At 40.1% G+C, this 18542-nt stretch overlaps 1 long non-coding RNA gene across 2 annotated transcripts; it reads left to right on the top strand.

The window, feature by feature from the left end:
- The first annotated feature begins 3313 nt into the window (after positions 1-3313).
- LOC146524716 (uncharacterized) lies at positions 3314-7016 on the top strand. 2 transcript variants are annotated; one of them, XR_014875657.1, is made up of 5 exons: positions 3315-3585; positions 4661-4888; positions 5009-5171; positions 5406-5500; positions 5949-7016. It is a non-coding gene; the product is annotated as an uncharacterized LOC146524716 (long non-coding RNA). The 2 variants fall into 2 exon arrangements; XR_014875656.1 differs by having other exon boundaries at positions 3314-3585; positions 5009-5500.
- Positions 7017-18542: the final 11526 nt, after the last annotated feature.

Raw genomic sequence — 18542 nt, forward strand, 5'->3', positions numbered from 1 at the left:
TCTTTGGACTGACAATCATACACAAATAGATTGTATTCAATTAGATGAAAAAATTACATTAATATGAAAAAAATATATTATTAAGATCACTAATAAAAAAAAGTCCTCTTACAGTTTACTTTCAACCAAAAGGCAAATAACCAAACCACATGAACATCTAATAAAAGATATAAATATTGAAACACTGATCCAACATTATCCTTTATTGACGGATCATTTGTTCTTACACTTTTACCTGAATGTTGTTCCTGGGTTTAATATCGGCACATGCACATATGACAAAATAACCAACTTCTCTCATTCCATTTCAAACAGGACAGTGGCAACAACAGTATGGCTACGGACAATTTTAAGTTTTAGATTTTAAATAGGCTGCATAAATTTCAATGGGAGCAACAGGACGGTCAAATGTTGCTGATTTTACTACAGAGCAGGACGGATTGTAGGGTAGCAAACATCGTCGGAAAACACGGTTTTCAACACTGCAGGTTACCTGGGTGTAATGTTTCTCAGCTAAAAGGAAACATGGTCTGACTCCTACTAAATATATAAAGAGCAACTGAAGGTTAAATGCAGTTAACATGTCCTGTTTTAAGCCAGGCACTTACACCTCCGCTCCGCTGCGTCTAAGCTACCTTTGCTCTGGCAGCAAGGGGCTAGAGCCAGAGTAGGGGAGAGGTGTGTGACAGCAAAGAAATGATTGCTCAAATATAAGTTATCTTACTTTTTCTATGAAGTTTATATGTTTGTAAAAAATAAAGTAAATCATCTGCTCTAAACAGGTTAAATAGACTCAAGTTTCCTTTTATAATTTTCTTGAAAACATGTTTTTGGGGTGTTTTTGCAAAACTGTGAGTTTTCCTCAGTTACCCACTTTTTTCACTTCACTTAAAAAAACTTGCAGATCTGGCATATTGATCTCAGGTTTGATAGCGTATCTGTGGACAGTCAGCTTAAAGAAGAATTTGCAAAGTTCATTGTATTTATTTAAGATAATTTTTGACAGTCACAGCTGTGGCACATAAATTATTTTTATAAGACATTTATCACAGACTATAGACTGACAGGACTACGAGAAACACCTTTTAGTTATTGTTCCTTTTTAGTCGTCTAAAAAAATGTTAATATAAAAGCATAGGTTTATCTGTTTTAAAGACACAGATAATTTAAGACACAATTACACAAGTATATTTCAAGAAGACATTGTAAGCAAACATTTAGGGGCTGTCGTTTCACATGTTGCTCCTCCTATCAAGCGTTAGAGTCACCTTCCAGGTTTCCAGGTCACTTACTCAGTATATGTACTTGGACTGTACAATACATTACATTACAATACATTAAAAATCTTTATTTCTAGACATATAGCACTGACTGGAGTTCATAATTTGAAGCATTAAAAGTCGGATTCTGTAACAAAAAAATAAATGATTGTGATTGTTGATTTCTTGCTAGTTATTAACTTTTACCATTGCATTTACCATCATTGCAGCTTCTGATGATTTCTTTGATTTTTAATATTTGTCCAGAGCTTCATCTATAATAACTGTAAGGTTAACAGTACTCTTGTCTGAATTATCTCTGTGTTTATGTGTGTGTGAGGGAAGACTCTCTAACAGAGTCCCAAAAGTCCAAACACATGTTTCCTGTTTTTAGAGACATAATTTGTGCAGCATATACAGAATCTAACCAAACATTAAAGGATTATTCAGCCTTCTAATCTCTCTAATTTATTGTGTTTTACAATGATGGACATGGTCGTCCATACAGAAGATAATCAGTATTAAGACATCAGTCACAGCTGAATTTCCTTTTTAATCTTGCATTAGACCCACTTGTCCAGCAGATGTCCTTGTTATGTCTTCTGCACATCTTGCTTGTTGTACGTCTCAACCATGCTTTGACCAGAATCATTCAGCCTTCCTTCTTTTATTTAAAACTATGAACCATTTAATCCAGTAGACCATCTTGTAGTGGCGTTATTGCAGCCTTCAACGTGTCACTTTCAGATGGTTGTTTGTTCTGCTTTTTTTTCCCCCTTTAGCTTGTGTCACTTGTGGCTGTATCTTCATCTCCCTGTTTTAATTTTGATGCCTGTTTGCAGTCATTAAAATCTCCTTTTTGTTTTTTGTTTTTTTAATTTTTTTTGCATCTAACATTTCCAGCTCTAAATGTTAACTAGAAAAGAGGTAATAATTAGGCAGAACCCCTTGAAACTCACTTAAAAGTATGTGAAGACAAGATTCCCCCTGGTGAAAAAAAACAAAATGAAAAGCAAACAAAAAAAACAACAACAATTAGGGAACAGTAAAATCCAATCTCTACAGCCTTAAACAACAAATAATAGTAATAAATAATATCTAAACCACAGAGAGGAGTATACACTAGAGCAGGAGTGTCGAACTCCAGACCTTGAGGGCCGGTGTCCTGCAAGTTTTAAATATCACCCAAGGTCAACACACCTGAAACAAATGATTAGTTCATTATCAGGCTTCTGGAGAACTTCAAGACATGTTGGCTGTATCCCAATTCAGGGTCTGCAGCCTTAAAGTACGCAGCCTTAACGGTCCACAAGTGCCGCGTACTCAAAGACCACTAAGGGCCGGAAGTGAGAGGCCTTGTGAAATGGGACGTCTAGCCTCCGTTTCTAGGCAACCGGTTTCTAGGCAACCCGGTTTCTAGGCAACCCGGTTGCTAGGCAACCCTGGTCGCTAGGCAACCCGGTCGCTAGGCAACCCGGTTGCTAGGCAACAATCCATACAGCTTTGTTTGACAGAAATGAAGGACAAAATCTTTTGTTCATTTGTGACTGTGAAATCATGATTATTGGGCTTCACTTCTGTACTGAACAGTCATTTAATGAATAACTGGCTTGGTTCAGAATTAATTGTGCGTGCGTACACTGTAAACCCGAATGTTCAAAGTAATTAAATAGATTAAGTAGTGTATACTCAAAGTCTTTAAAAAGTTCTGTTAACTTAAATATGTCAAGTTCGTGTAACATGTTCTTCTTTTTGAGTAAATGAAACTAATAATTTTTGATTGAATTGAACTTATTTCTATATTAAGTAAGCATCACTTAAAATCATAACTTAAGCACAATGTAACACAGTTAAGTTAGGACATATAAGAATGGTAAAGTTCTGTTATTTTTGTTGTTTCAAGTAGGTAGGATTTTAATAATAAAGTTAATTTATGTAGCACATGCTAAAATACAATAAAATCTCAAAGTGTTTCACCAAATAAGTAAAATCAAATAGTCTTAAATGCATTAGTGGAAGACAAAATGTATTTATTTTAATATTCATTGTCTTATCAATGTATCCTATATATATTTTTTAATTTTTTCCGTAAGTGTTGAGCAGCTGCAGGAATCAATTTTTATTCCGAGTTAATCTCTGATTCACCCTCCGAAGCGGAAGGCGGCGCTAATGAGCATTATACACTGATCGTTTACCGCTATTTGGAAAAAAATACGAAACACAGAAGTAGTAAAGGTATATGGGCGGGAAACAGCACCAAAGAGGCAACACGGACGACTGGAGAAAGTTGGACCTAACGGCAGCAACTAGCATCACTGGACTTACAGTAAGTTTTCAATGTTGATATTAGTTTATTGTTAAAATACAAATATTTAGTTGTATTTTGGGTGCGTGTCGAAAAGAATAGCAGAAATGTCCGGTCGGTGTTTTTTATGTGCTTTGCTGCTCTCCCCGAAGGAAACTTTGTGCTTGCAGAGCTAGCATTAAGTTGTTGTAATGAGGGTCGCAGGCTGTTTAAAAAGTTAGATACTACTTGTTCTAGAGGTGGCGCCCGGTGGCCTAGTATGAAAGCAAAGTGTTTTAATCTCTCTAAATTTTGAAACCCCTCTCATGACTCAGAATAGTTGGGTCCAAACAAGCCCGTTGTCCCTGCAGTTACACAGCAGAGATACCTGTCTGCAGTGAGAGTGCTTTCAAGCCACTATAGCTATTTTAAACTATATGTGCGAATAAGTGGTGCAGGTGTATTAGGCGTTTGAGCGACTGTCTCGATAGGTGTTTTTTTACATATATATCAGTCACTTACGCAGTAGAATGATCGGAAATCATCCTTCTAATACACCTGCTCTGACGAGCACACATTGTTCACAAGCCAGAGTTAGAGGGCCAATGAAAGAGCACGTGCACACGCATCGTCTCCTCTCACTTTGCCTAATTAGTGGAATCACTTGTCAATCAACTTCTGCCAACCAATTGGCACTCTTGGATCACTAAGGTCCTAAAAAACAAACCTGTCAATCAAAACAACCAGAATCGTTTGGAGAGAGAAGCAGTGATGAGGAGCCTGACATTTTTGACATTAACTGTGTATGCACATTAAATAATTTCAAATAACATATGTTTGGGGGAACCTCTCATCAGTAAGGCTTTAGTTTGTAGAAATGGCGTTGTTGTTGATTTAACCATGCCGTTAAAGTTCAAGTGCTGCTGCTTGTCTTCAGTATTGTAATATTTGCTCGATGGCTTTAGTATCTTGACTAGAGATGCATTCACACTTTGGGGATTAAATGAAAAAAATCATTAACAGGGAAAAATTATAAATGGAAGTATTTATAATTTGTCACCGTTTGGATGCTTTTTAATTGTTCATCAGTTTATGCCTTTGGATCTCTCTGTTCCAGCTTCAAGAATTAAGACAGAGTCAAGGAAGAGAACTGGGGATGTGATCAAGCCTTGACCAGTTGAGGCAAGCAATTGTTGAAGAAGTCAAGAAGGCTGAGAAGAACCTGCCCCTCATTAGAAAGGTGATGGAGACCACATTTCCCCTGCGCAGACAAACCATAGTGATGTCCTGCCCACCAGTGAAGGAGCTCTTGGACCTCTGGCCTGCTCTAAAAATGGAGTCTGAGGTAATATGGATCAGCTCTTTAAAATGAAAATTGTAATTCTTACTCATGTGGCAGCTTTTTGCTGCTTTATAAAGGTGTGCGAGATTCTTCAAATTGAACTGTATTGTCCTTCTGCTGTAGTTGTATTCAGAGTTTCATTACAAATCAGAACCTGCCCAATACATTCTACGCTGAACTTGACCGCCATCTTCCTCGACTGATGACCTTATTCAGACAGAAGGCATCAAAAACTGGGAAGACAGCAGATGCCCTGGCTGAAATTCTAAGAATTCACGATGAACAGGTAATAATAGATTGTTACACATTTCATAGGTTGAACCAGTGGAACATTGGACAGGTTCAATGATTTAAATGAGCTTTTTGAATTTTGCTATTAGTCCACTTTGTGTTTGCTATTTGTCTGACTGTATTAAAGATGTGAACAGGTTATTTGTGGACATGTGTTCTGATTTGACTGTTGTTGTTGTTGTTCAGTAAACTCACCAGTATATACAATTCTGTTTTTATCTGGCAATAGGAAATCCATGATATCCACAAAAGTGCACTACCGTTCTCCATGCCCTTCCTGTCTATCTGCGTGAGGATGTCTCTGGATTTTTCAGAACCTGCACTGTGAGTGTCCTTAAGTATCTAACAGATACTACTGTGTATATAAACAGTGCATCAAAGTACAAACATGTATTTTGATGTACTGTTTGGACTTACCTTCATTTAGTCTACCCATACGGTTTCCATGTATGGTCTTTTCTGTCTCCTCACTACAAATGAACTGAATTGGTGTTTTGTTGAAAGTGATAAGATGTTTAGTAAAACATTTTCCTGTGTATTTCCTTTAGCTTAGTTTCAGTCTATCTCACACCACTTGATTCTCTGGTAAATTAGCTGATTTATGTGTGCAGAACATGGATCTTCTGTTTTTCACCTCTTACAGTGAGACACAGGTCTCCCTTGTAAAAGAGGTATTGGATCTCAACGGGAGTTGGTAAAATGAGAAATTATATGTCGTCTGTTGTATTTCTTGGGTTAGATTGTGATTAGTATCTCTTTTTCATTCATTCAGGACGAATCTGATGAGTTGGAGCTTGATGGTGTTGAAGTGGCCCTCTTCACTGTCATCAGTGACCATGACACAACAAGTCCAGTTCACTACCAACCTGTGAAAATCTCTGTCGTCATTGAAAGTGATGCCGTGGTCAGCCTCCCCAGATTTGGTGAAGCCTTCCTGGTAATGTTTGGACTGATCTATGCACTTCACCTCAGCTACCTCAAAGCCCTGACCAACACTTTGAATTTACTCAAAAGATTTTACTTGGTCTAGAAAGTGGTAAACTGTCACCCAGGTTACAGACCCTCAAGAATGACTTGGTTATGTAGGAACTCATCTGAAAGAAGGATGCAGGGTGAAGCATTATAAAAGGCTAGTTCAAAGTTCTCTCCTTTTATCTAAATAATGCCTCAAAACATTATTGCATTACTCTACAGGTGTTCAGCCAATAGGTCCAAACTATACAACGTGCCTTTGTTCTCATTAACATAATGCAAAGCAACACTAATGTTTTGTATTTGTATGTTTTAATGTTTTTCGTAATACTATTTCTAAAACATTGTGGGCTGCGCAAGATGACCTAAATTTCACTGTTTGATACTGGTTAATGTAAAACAAATAGCATTGTAATTCACTCAAATTGCTGCCCTGTTGCCTTATTCAGATATTAGCCAGAGAGCCAAAAGCACATTTTGATATTGTTTATTATTATTTGGCATTATTTTTTATTACTCTGACAGTTTTCCTGACTAAACAATTTTTGGTCTACTTATTTTAATTTATAAATGTTTTTGTTAATTATTTTTAATTTAATTTTTTTTTAAAAAAAATGTATTTAATTTCAACATAATGTGCTAAAAGGGAGCAGGCAAGATACTGTTCAATGGCAGATGTTTATGACTTTTGCATATTAAGTTACCGATACTCAGTGTAATTGAGGCAATCAATTGCCTCAAAAATTTTAAGTTTTGGGTCACATGTTTTTAAGTATCAAGTAATCAACATATTTGACTAACGTGTACTTAAAATAATGACAACACAAACTAATAAACATTTGAGTTTTGTTAACATAAAAATGTTGTGATTGTGTACTTATTTTTATAAGTTCTGTGAACTTATTCCTTTGAATTTGTAAACTTGAAACTTTAAGTCATATTAACTGCAAATATTTGAGTTGACCGTTCTCAAAAGATACAAGTACCATTGTCGGATTATAATATTATTTTATGCCATGTTAGACCCCTAATTAAAGATTGAATTATTATGTAGTTTTAGTTTGCATTATTCTCCTGAATTAGAAGGTGATAACTATTACATTTGGTAAACTGATTTGCATTATATTAGACTGCTGATTTATTGTGAATGAATGATATTGTTTTATGATGCATTATACTGCTGAGTTATAAGAAAATACTGTTCGCAGAAAGTCATCGCCTTATTTGTCTGGTTAGAAGAGAACAGAGCATACGGCCCCATCTCAGCAGGAGCAGATAAACAGGGTGTTGTGGCGAATCCACTTAGCAAAAAAATGGATCGGACATCAGTTGTAGAAATGATAGTCTTTATATAAGACTTCAAAAAGGGAAATGTACAACAAACTTCTCGGCATTCGGAGCAACATATAATGGCTTCCCGAAAACTTTCTTGCTAACTAAAAACCCAGAGTAACTTTTGTCTACTGCAAAGGATTCTGGGAAACGCAGTTTTCTAATAAAAATACCTGTAAATGCTCCCCTTTAGCAGAAATTTAAATCTATAATTAACAGCTCTCACTAAACATGTGACTAACACTTAAATCACTTACAAAATAACCAAAATGCTGTTATCAAACAATAAACTGCAATAAAGTTACAACATCCTCCCCCCCGATGAACAATCTGTTCATCTAAAGCTCCAGGTTATACAACAACTGAATTGGTCTTCTTAACAGAGTCCCCGTTGTCGTGCGAACTAAGCAAGATCTAACAAGACCGTCTCGACCAGGAAACATTTCTTCAATTTTTCCAAGTTTCCACACTTGTCTGGGGAGGTTGTCATGCCCAATGAGCACGACATCCCCTAGTTTTAGGGGTGTAGGCTTTGAAGCGTCACAGCAATGAGCTGACTTCAGCTCCAACAGATAGTCCCTTCTCCAGGTGTTCCAGAAGTTGGTCATGAGTTTCTGCCGGTATCTCCATCTCCGAGTAATGTCCTCTTTCTTAGGTGTTGGATGGTGTGTGTCCTTCGGGATTGACTTGGGTGGTAGAGATGTCAGTCTTTTGCCCACCAAAAAGTGGGCTGGAGTAAATGGTTGCGGTTCATTTACCTCGTTGTGCACAAAGGTGAGAGGCCTAGAGTTCAGAGTCGCTTCGACTTCCGCCAACACAGTACACATTTCTTCAAAGTGGAGTGAAGCTCTACCTAACACCTTCTTGAGGCAGATTTTCACTGATCTGACAAGACGTTCCCAGAATCCACCCCACCAGGCTGCTCTTTCTGCAATGAACTTCCAAGTAATTCCTCTTTCCGAGAAAAACTCCAGCAAATGTGGGTCTTTAATTGTCTTCCACAGCTCCTTCAAATCTTGGTCTGCTCTCTTAAATGTTCTGGCATTGTCAGAATAGATAACTCTGCATAGCCCTCTCCTGGCAATGAATCTCTTCAACGCTAGCAAAAATGTCTCAGTTGACTGATCTGACACAAGCTCTAAATGGACCGCTCGTGTCACAGCACAGGTAAATAGGGCAATGTAGGATCTTTTCACAGAATCCTCTGTTTTCACATAGAGCGGCCCAGCAAAATCCACACCTGTAACTTCAAATGGTGGTGACTCGGATATTCTGTCTCTAGGCAAAGGTGCAGTTAGCTGATGCCCAGCCTTTGCCTTAAACCTCTTACACACAGTGCATCTGGTCACAATGCTCTTAACCAGCTGCCGAGCCCGGATGATCCAATATCTCTCTCTTATTTGTACAAGAGTGTCCCTCACTCCTGAATGCATCACCCTTTTGTGACAGTCCTGTATCAGCAGTTCTGAAAATCTGTGTTTGTTTGGCAGAATCCAAGGATGCTGCTCTCTGAACGTGAAGTCCGACTGCTGCAGCCTGCCTCCAACACTAAGCAGCTCATCTTCATCAAGGAATGGTTTCAGTTCCTGAATCTTACTGTCATTCATCATAGGTTTTCCTACCTTCAGTCTCTGGACCTCCTGGTGAAAACTGTGATGTTGTGCAACCTTAATCCAGTACTTCTCAGCATCAAGAAGCTCATTTGCTGTCAGCTCACCTTGCATCTTTGGTTGCATCGTTGTTTTTGCATTAGCTATGAATCTCCTAATCCATGCTGTCACTCTGAGCACTCTCTTCAGTTTGCTGTAACTCTCAAGCTTCAGTATTGGTTCACAGATGTCAGTGGCATTAGCAGCAAACTGCATGGCTATTTGATAACTGGATTTAAGTTCTACATTCATTTTGTCTGAAATGTTTTCATCTTCAGACTCATGTATCCGATCTTCTGATACAAGAAAACTGGGACCATTCCACCATAGCTGGTTTTGTAGTAGGGCCTCCACTGATTGTCCTCTTGTGGGCAGGTCAGCAGGATTAGCCTTCCCTGGGATGTGTGACCATGAAGATGGACTCGTAAGAGTCTGGATCTCAGTCACTCGGTTTGCAACAAACGGTTTCCACCTTTGTGCCGAACTGCAAATCCATTGCAAAGTGATCATGGAGTCAGTCCACATTTTTATTTGGGCTTGCTCCATCTTCAGCGAGATGATCAAGTTGTTGGCCAATCTGGCCCCAATCACGGCTCCCATGAGTTCCAGGCGTGGCAACGTCATTTTCTTTAGGGGAGCCACCCTGGCTTTAGATGCGACCAAGCTCATTGTCGTTTCTCCTTCTCGTGTTTTGCCTTGAAGATGGGCCACAGCACTGTATGCCCTTTCACTGGCATCACAAAACACATGTAATTCCAAGCCATCTTTGCTTTCATGTTGCATATTGATTTGGTACCACCTTGGTATGGCGAGCTGGTGTAACTGAGTAAGCTCTGAACACCACTGTTGCCATTCTTGTGCCAGATCTGGTGGCAATTCTTCATCCCAGGAGAGCCCCCTCTCCCACATTTCTTGGAACATGCACTTGACCCTAATGGTGAAGGGGTTCAGAAACCCAAGTGGGTCATAAATTCGTGCTGAGGACTGCAGCACGCTTCGTTTGGTTCCTTTCTTCTCTGTTAGAAGCCTCACTAGTGAACTAAGGTCAAAGGTGAAATCATCAGGCTCTGGCCTCCACACTAATCCAAGCACCTTTAATGCTACTCCATTCGTCTCAGGTGCCATCATGTAGTTTGTGGAGCTCTTCTCCCATTTCTGCCTCAGTTCAGCTGAGTTTGTCATCCTATTTGCAAAGCTCCATACCAGCAGCCGCCAGTATTTCTTTGGCATTCGTCGTTATGTGATATGCCTCTTCCACTGAGCGTGTACTTGAAATGAAGTCATCTACGTAAAGTGACTTCCTTATTGTATTCACCACTTGTGATTGGCTTGTTTCATATTGTTTTAGATGTCTTTGAATTGTCGCTGCAAGCAGAAACGGGCTTGGCGTAATTCCAAACACCACTCTCGTCATCCTCAGAATGCGCAGGTGATCATTCACTTCTCCATTCGGTGCACCTGAGAACCACAGGAACCTGACTGCATCTCTGTCCCTTTCTGCAAGACGTATTTGCAGGAATGCTTGTTTTATGTCTGCCAGAAAGGCGACTTCATGTTCCCTAAATCTAAGGAGAACACTGAGCAGATCTGGATTCAAATTTGGCCCCGTAAATAAGCAGTCATTCAGCGACAGACAGCCTTCTTCATGGGACAATGCATCAAAGACCACTCTTAATTTTGTAGTTGCTTTGTCCTCTCTCAGCACTGCATGGTGAGGCATATAATACATTACAGAGTCTGTGCTGCAGTTTGGTGTCACTTCCTCTGCAATGTTCTGGTCCAAGTAGTCCTCCACCACTTGATTATACCTGCTGAAGAGTGTGACATCCTTCTTAAATCTTTTACTCAGACCTTCCAGCCGTTTTTTGGCAACTCTGTAGTTGTCTGAGAGCTCTACTTTTTCTGGCTTCCATGGCAACTCCACCTGATATCGTCCATCTTTAAACATAGTCGTTCTCTCAAACATCTGCAGAGCCTCATCATCTTCTGGGTTCTTCGTTGTCTCAGTTGTAATACCCAGAGATTCTATTTCCCAGAATGCTTTCAGTTGCTTGGAGAGGAGTTTCTCTTCCTCACACGGAATGAACATGCAGGTTGGCTCTGTAACAGTTGATGCAGAGACTGGACCCTGAACAGACCATCCGAAGGTGCTCTCCAGTGCCACCAATGTTTCTGTAAGTCTCTCCACCCTTCCTGTCACAATCTGCCAATAGTAGTCAGCTCCTATGAGGACAGCAAGCTCTGGTTCCTCATTGGATCCTGGGAAGTCAGCCAGTTGTAGTCCTCTTTTCTTAAGCTCATGCTGGATCTGTTCACCAGGAACCTTCATTATTGCCGAGCACACTTGTGGGGTCTCCACAGCTTCTATTACAATACTCTGGCTAGGATCCCAGATATTTTGTAGCATAACCTTCACTATGCTGCGCTGTGATCTTGTGGGAAAGGAGGACCCAAATGTGTGTAGTGTCAATGTCTCTTGCCTTATTACTGGTAAATTTAGGCTCTTCACCAACGTTTCATGTATGAAGCTTCTTTGGCTGCCTCCATCTAATAAGCAACGAGCTACCCTTCTGCCTGACGGGCCTTCAATCCACACCTTTGCAGTCTGTAGCAACACAGTGTTCTGTTCACCTGGTTTCACCCTTACTGAATGAGGGAGCACGGAGGAGACCACTGCTTCTTCTGGTTGGGATGGGGCCTGTACATCCACCCTTTCACCACCGCACACAGCAACGTGATGTCTCCGTCCACATTTCTCACAGGACACATTCTTGGTCTTACAGAATCTTGCAATGTGTTTCTGTCCCAAACACACAAAACATCTCCCCATTCTCTTTAACTTGTCCTTTCTTTGAAGCGTGTCATTATTTGGGCAGTTTTCCGATTTGTGATCGGCACACTCACAGAATATACAGGTGTTTTGTTTCTGGCTGGCTGTGTACAGTGCAGCAGTAGATTGTATGCTAGGCCTTTTAAACCTCACATCACTGAACGGTGGCCTGTACAGTTTATTTTCAGTTTTCTGTGGGTTGTACGACTTTGTCATTTGCAGAGCTCTTTCCCTGCTCAGAACCTCCTTCTGTAGGAATGTGACCATTTCTGACACTTTCCACTCTTCATCTCCATTTCTCTGACGGCTGTATTCAAGAGCTATATCATCTGGAATCATCTTTAGCAATATTGAGCATAACAAGCTTCCGTAGCTTTCTGACACTACACCCAATGACTCTAAACTTCTGATCTGAATTTCACATTCATCATACAGCTGCCTCAAAGCATGCACATCAGAGGATTTTTTAACAGGGGTGAGGTTCAGCAGTTTTGACATGTGCGCACTAATTACTACATCCTTTCTTCCAAATCGGTTTTGCAGTAACTCAATTGCGTTGTCATAATTTTCATCTGTCAACATCAGTCCTGCAACTGCTTTTGCTGCTTGGCCAGTGAGATAGGTTTTCAAATAGGTAAACTTCTCTCTTTTGCATAGTGCATCATTGTGGTGAATAACAGCTTCATATTGACTCCAAAACTCCTGCCACAAACTGGCATCTCCATCATATTTGTGAATAATCAGCTTAGGAAGCTTTACCGATGCTCTCTGTGCCAATGAATGAGCAGAGCTAGCGTCACTCACCCTTTGATGCGCGGCTCGTTCGCGGCAATCCTCATTTCTTTTAATTATGCGCCGTGCACGGCTCTTGGACAGGATGATGCGCTCCTTATATTCCTCTGCGCTTTCGATCTCCATTTCCAGGTCATCCAGAGCTGTTTTACGTTCTATTTCACTATCTAAGGCATACAAGCTGAGCTCCTTCGCCGACAGCATTTCCGGTAATGTGCTCAGATGGTCAGTGTCCGGATCTGGTTTAGCCATTTCGGAGTCAATTTGATGTACAAGTCGTGTGGTAGCACCTCTTATCGTCCCACGTTTCCGTTTTGTTCTTTCCATTTCTCTCTGATGCTCGTCATCCGCCACTCCCGCAGCTTCGGCGGCGGCTCCGCGTAAATCCTGTTCGCTCATCTCTCCCGGGTTTCGGCACCAAAAAATGTTGTGGCGAATCCACTTAGCAAAAAAATGGATCGGACATCAGTTGTAGAAATGATAGTCTTTATATAAGACTTCAAAAAGGGAAATGTACAACAAACTTCTCGGCATTCGGAGCAACATATAATGGCTTCCCGAAAACTTTCTTGCTAAATAAAAACCCAGAGTAACTTTTGTCTACTGCAAAGGATTCTGGGAAACGCAGTTTTCTAATAAAAATACCTGTAAATGCTCCCCTTTAGCAGAAATTTAAATCTATAATTAACAGCTCTCACTAAACATGTGACTAACACTTAAGTCACTTACAAAATAACCAAAATGCTGTTATCAAACAATAAACTGCAATAAAGTTACAACACAGGGAGCCAAGGTCGTAGCTTAGGCGCTGTGTGTGAGAAAGAATGTGAATGTTTAGGCTTTATGATTAGGTGGGGGCCACTAGAGGCTATAAGAGTTTGATCAAGGCTCCACCATTTTGAGATCTGATGCTGTCTGCTGTATGGTGTCCATCTCCCACGCGTGTGTTCATTAAATCATCGTTTGACTTGACCCGGCCGGACCAGTGTGGTTATTTTTGGTTTTCCTCTTGTATCCATCCTCAATATTTGAATCCGTAACAGTTTGCAGTCCTGAATATCATGGCACAAGCAGGATTCACTGCACTGTTAATGTTAGCTATGTTATATTGCTGCCTCTGTTCGGTAGTGTCGAGCCAAACGGACTTTAACGTGTGTTTGAACGAGCTGACGGTTCACTCGTTAAGCTGAAAGAAAGATGCTTTAATCACAGGAGTCACACATGTGTCCACTGTACCATCTGGGAACTCTTCTTGTTTAGCACTCGTAATAACACAAACACTAAATCCTCCTGTTTGTAGCAGTGTATACACCTGAGACTGTCACCTGTCTGTCTGTCCTGCACTCTCTCTCTTATTTTCTCTCTGATTGTGGAATAAAAGTATGAACATGTATTTATAAGTTACACTTGTGTTTGAATCCTGCAGCTTATTACACATTTGATTTCCATGTGTGACAACTGCAAGTGTCCAGAGTGAGGACAGACTGAGGGACCCACTGCTGCACATCATCTGTGAGGCTTTGCACCCCTGATGGTCCACCAGGACAAACTCAGCAGTGTGTGAGGAAGAGGAGGAGGAAGAGCCAGCAGCAGCTGACAGATGGAGAGAATAGACAGACTGTTCCCTGTTTTGTGAAGGACTGCTAGAAAAGTTTAGAATAACTAATTGTCTGTCCTGAATCAGTCTTATTAGGTAATGTTCAAATAATGTTATCATCCCAGTGTTTTCAGTGTGGGAGAAAGTACTCAGGGCCTTCAAGTTACACACTATGAAAGGCAGCAACAAGTTTAATATTCAGAAACTTAATGTATCAGCAGCAGAATGGAGCTAAAAATAAATGTTTGTTTCAGTTTCATGAAGCTTTGAGTATTTTGGATTAGTAACACTGCTGTGTTTGTTGCATCATATTGCTGTAATTGTTTATATGCTTTATATATTCTGAGGTAAGTTGATCTATAGTGTTACATCATATTCTATAAGGATGTTATGTGTTTGTTACTTTCTGCCCAGTTTGACCCATTTAGCAGAAGTCAGCCTGTTTAAGGCTCTGATATCTATTCTGTATGACTTAAAGCAGTTATGACATGGTGTGATTTTCTCACCCAATAAAGGAATATTTAATATATCAGTCTACTCTTCATTCTATCAGACACAGTTATCACAGCTCGTACATTTGCTTTTTACACATATGTAAGCACTGAGGCAAATTTAGTAATGCCAACATACTGAAGGAACATTTGTCTCATATATAATACATCTATATATATACTGTCAAAGATACTTGAATGTCTTTGAGTGAAGATTTAAGGTGATGGGACATAAATAGCTGCAACTTGAATCTTTACTGAAGCTCAGTATTTGACACAGAGTTCACTCACATGTGCTGTACCAGTGTACCTGCACATGTGATGTGACAATAGAAGTGATTTGATTTGAGATTCAAACTCACTGCTGTAATAACTAATAATGATTAGTATAATAACTATAATATTGGCCATTTCATATTTACACTGACTTTAGTCTCATGAACAACATTAGCTAATTGGTATTTACTAGCTATTCTTATATGACTGTTCAGTACAGAAATGAAGCCCAACAATCATGTTTTACAGTCCTGTGGTCTCAGCCTCAGATACTTATTAAATCAAACAAAGCTTATGTAGAAACAAACAAATGAACAAAATATGTTCTCCTTCATTTCTGTCAACCACACGTTTCCAGCTATCGTGGTTGCTAGGCAACCTGGGCAGCGCGACGGAGGCTAGACCGTCCCATTTCACAAGCCTCTCACTTCCTGCCTTAGCGGTCTTTGAGTACGCGGCCCTTGAGGACCGTTGAGGCTGCGTACTTTAAGGCTGCAGACCCTGAATTGGGATACAGCCACACTGAACTCTAAATGGTGCAATCTACCTATGCCCACCTCACGTGCCTAGCCCAAGCGGCCGCACCTGCACTAAAGCAATAAAACAAAGCATAAAACGTTAAACAAATTAGTAAAAGAGATCTACATAAAACAAATACACTCCAAGTTACTGTTCTTTATAAAAGCATCACATAAACAAACAGCATAAGACAAGACAGCAGCAGCATGGCACAATCCACTCTCTAAAGGGCAATACTAAAATGAGTAGCTTTCCTGAGGAGCTCTGCAGTGCTTAGCTGCCTATAATGCTCTCAGCCCCCTTAGATGGGAAAAGACTGCCAAATGCCTCCGTGTGGTAGTGAAGCACAGCTGTTTCTTATATTCTCTGGCTCTTCTGTGAGCTATGGCGGAGCTTCCTCAGAGAGCAGGTGGGTGAGAGCAGGTGGGTGAGGAGGAGAGACCCGAGACGGCCACCGAGTGTCAGGTGAAGTGATCGTCAGGTAAGAAGTTATGACCTGCAATCTCTTTTCTTTTCCTTTGAAAACGTGATTAAAATCATGTTCATGTTGTAATGATATTCATATTATAATAGTATAAAATAAAAATAGATACAATTAAAACTAAAAAGACAGCTGCCCAACGCAATTTACAATTCCACTATTCCTTCAGTCTCACATTCACACACTGGTGGAGGCAAGCCACAGTTGTTGCTACAACTGACCTGGGACAGCCTGAGAGAAGCGAGGCTGCTATATCGCGCCATCATCAGTAGGCGGTAGGTGAAGAGTCTTGCCCAAGGACACAACGACCAAGACAGACAGAGCTGGGGATCGAACCAGCAACCTTGCAGTTACAAGAATTGTTTACCCACTGACAAACATTTCAAGTTCTACCAAATTAAAAAACAATTTGTGGTAACCTGATTATGATTCATAAAGATAATTAACAACACTTCTTGTAATGGTGTTAAAATCAACCCAGCTTTTATTTTCAAATGCAAAAAGTAAAAGAAAATCAGCCAACATACTGGACACATAATTGTTGGCATAATTGTTTATTGTTCAACACAATAAACAAATATACTGTCACCATTGTTACTGATATAAAGCTTACTGATAATTTGTCCAAATGTAGCGAGTAAAAGCCACCGAGTAACCGCTAAGAGCCCAGAATAAACGGGACAAGAGGGTCAATATCAGTCAGATATGTTTAAATTTTAAAAGAACACAAAGGGTTTGCAAAAAAAGCCTAAAACATCAAAATGGAAAAGGTCACTAACGACCACAAGATAGTGTTATTGGTGCAACCTGCCAGCAATTGCAACTATCACCTGAGGGCTTGCTCCACCCCGGTGGTCCCAGATGCTCGTTGCTTTAAAAGAAACAAATCCACCCCAAAGAAATACGAGCCCAACAGAACACTTATCGCATGCACTAAGTGTTTTAGTTCAGGCAATAATCGGTGGCACTAAAATGACTCTTAATGAAACTTATTCACTGCAAATCCACACAGAGCACCTCTAAAAGACCTACGTCCCCTAAGGTAAGAGCCCAGCTCAGGGATTGCACATTGCCCGACTATATTGCACCAGCCCAATAAAAATAAAAACAAACCCAGCATAAAAAAAAAAAAAAACAGTTTAAAATGTGACCCTACTAAAATCCAAAAACGCAACAAAACAGGAGGAGGAAAAAACAGTGACAAGTTCACATGTGCAGCCTGCCCTGCAGGAGGCAATACAATATAAATTAGATTACAGTGCATAAATATACTTTTTTTTAATGTCAAATATATTAAGTTAACATACCTCCAGCAGACAACTGTGTTTGCTGCACACCCGGCTTATCTTGGCTTAGCGTCTAAAATCACTACTAAAAACATAAAATACAATAAACATCAAATACATTTCAACAAATTTTTAAAAAGCACTAAAAGAAAAACAGCCTGCATCTCGAACCTCTGCTGTAGAGGTTTAAAACAAACCGTTGTGTGGCAGACAATTAAAACTTCTCAGGCTCCTCACCTACTCACAACAAACATTGTTCACAGCAGCTCGTCAGTGGGAATGAAGAGCACCTGCTGCTACTTCCTCTTTTATACCCTCCATTGTGTCCCCTGGGTCCTAAAGCCTCCCCAATTACACAAGTAAAGAATGCCCTCTCACAAATGTCATGTGACAACCTCATTGGCTTACAGAATTGTGATGTCACACACATTTAGAATCTTACCACCACTTCGATCCTTTGATCCTTTGATCCTAAAACCCTTAAATAGGCGTGAGACGCAACAACTTTTAGTCCGTTATTCGCAGCATTTATGTTTGCAGCATTCAAACGAACGTTCGCCAGAGAAGCCTTTTTTGAATCCTTTTCAGAGTCACTGTTAACAGATTAGAAACATGTCTCCAAGAAAACAGAAAAAAAGAGAAAACGTAAAGCCCAGCGCTCCTCTTTGCAATCGAGAAGACGATACTCAACTGCAGAAGATGTGCTCGGAAGAAATGCGTGAGGAAAATCTCATGAACAATCACAATACGCGACACCCGCTCCAACCAGAGTACACCAGTTACGTCTGGGAAAGTTTTTTTAAACAACGAGCGCAGATTATCTCCCTGACAGAGCAATATGAGAGAAGGACCGCTGAAGTAGATAGACTGTTCAGCCAGCTTCTTGAAAAGGAAGATATTCAAAAGGAGAAAGAAATGGAACTCCTAGACATGCGGGGAAGGAACTTTGAGCTCCAAGCAAAGCTTAATAAATACAAGAAAAACCAACAGAAGAAATCCTCCAACAGAAGAAAAACGAGAAAGACAAGGAAAAAAAGATTCAGGAGCTGAGTGTAAAGCTTGATGAAGCTCTGCAAAAAAATCAAGAACTCCTCCAAGAGAAGAAACAACTGGTCATAAAACTCCAAGGCACTGAGATAAA

Source organism: Neolamprologus multifasciatus, chromosome 2 (genome assembly GCF_963576455.1).
Source record: "Neolamprologus multifasciatus chromosome 2, fNeoMul1.2, whole genome shotgun sequence".
Classification (NCBI taxonomy): domain Eukaryota; kingdom Metazoa; phylum Chordata; class Actinopteri; order Cichliformes; family Cichlidae; genus Neolamprologus; species Neolamprologus multifasciatus.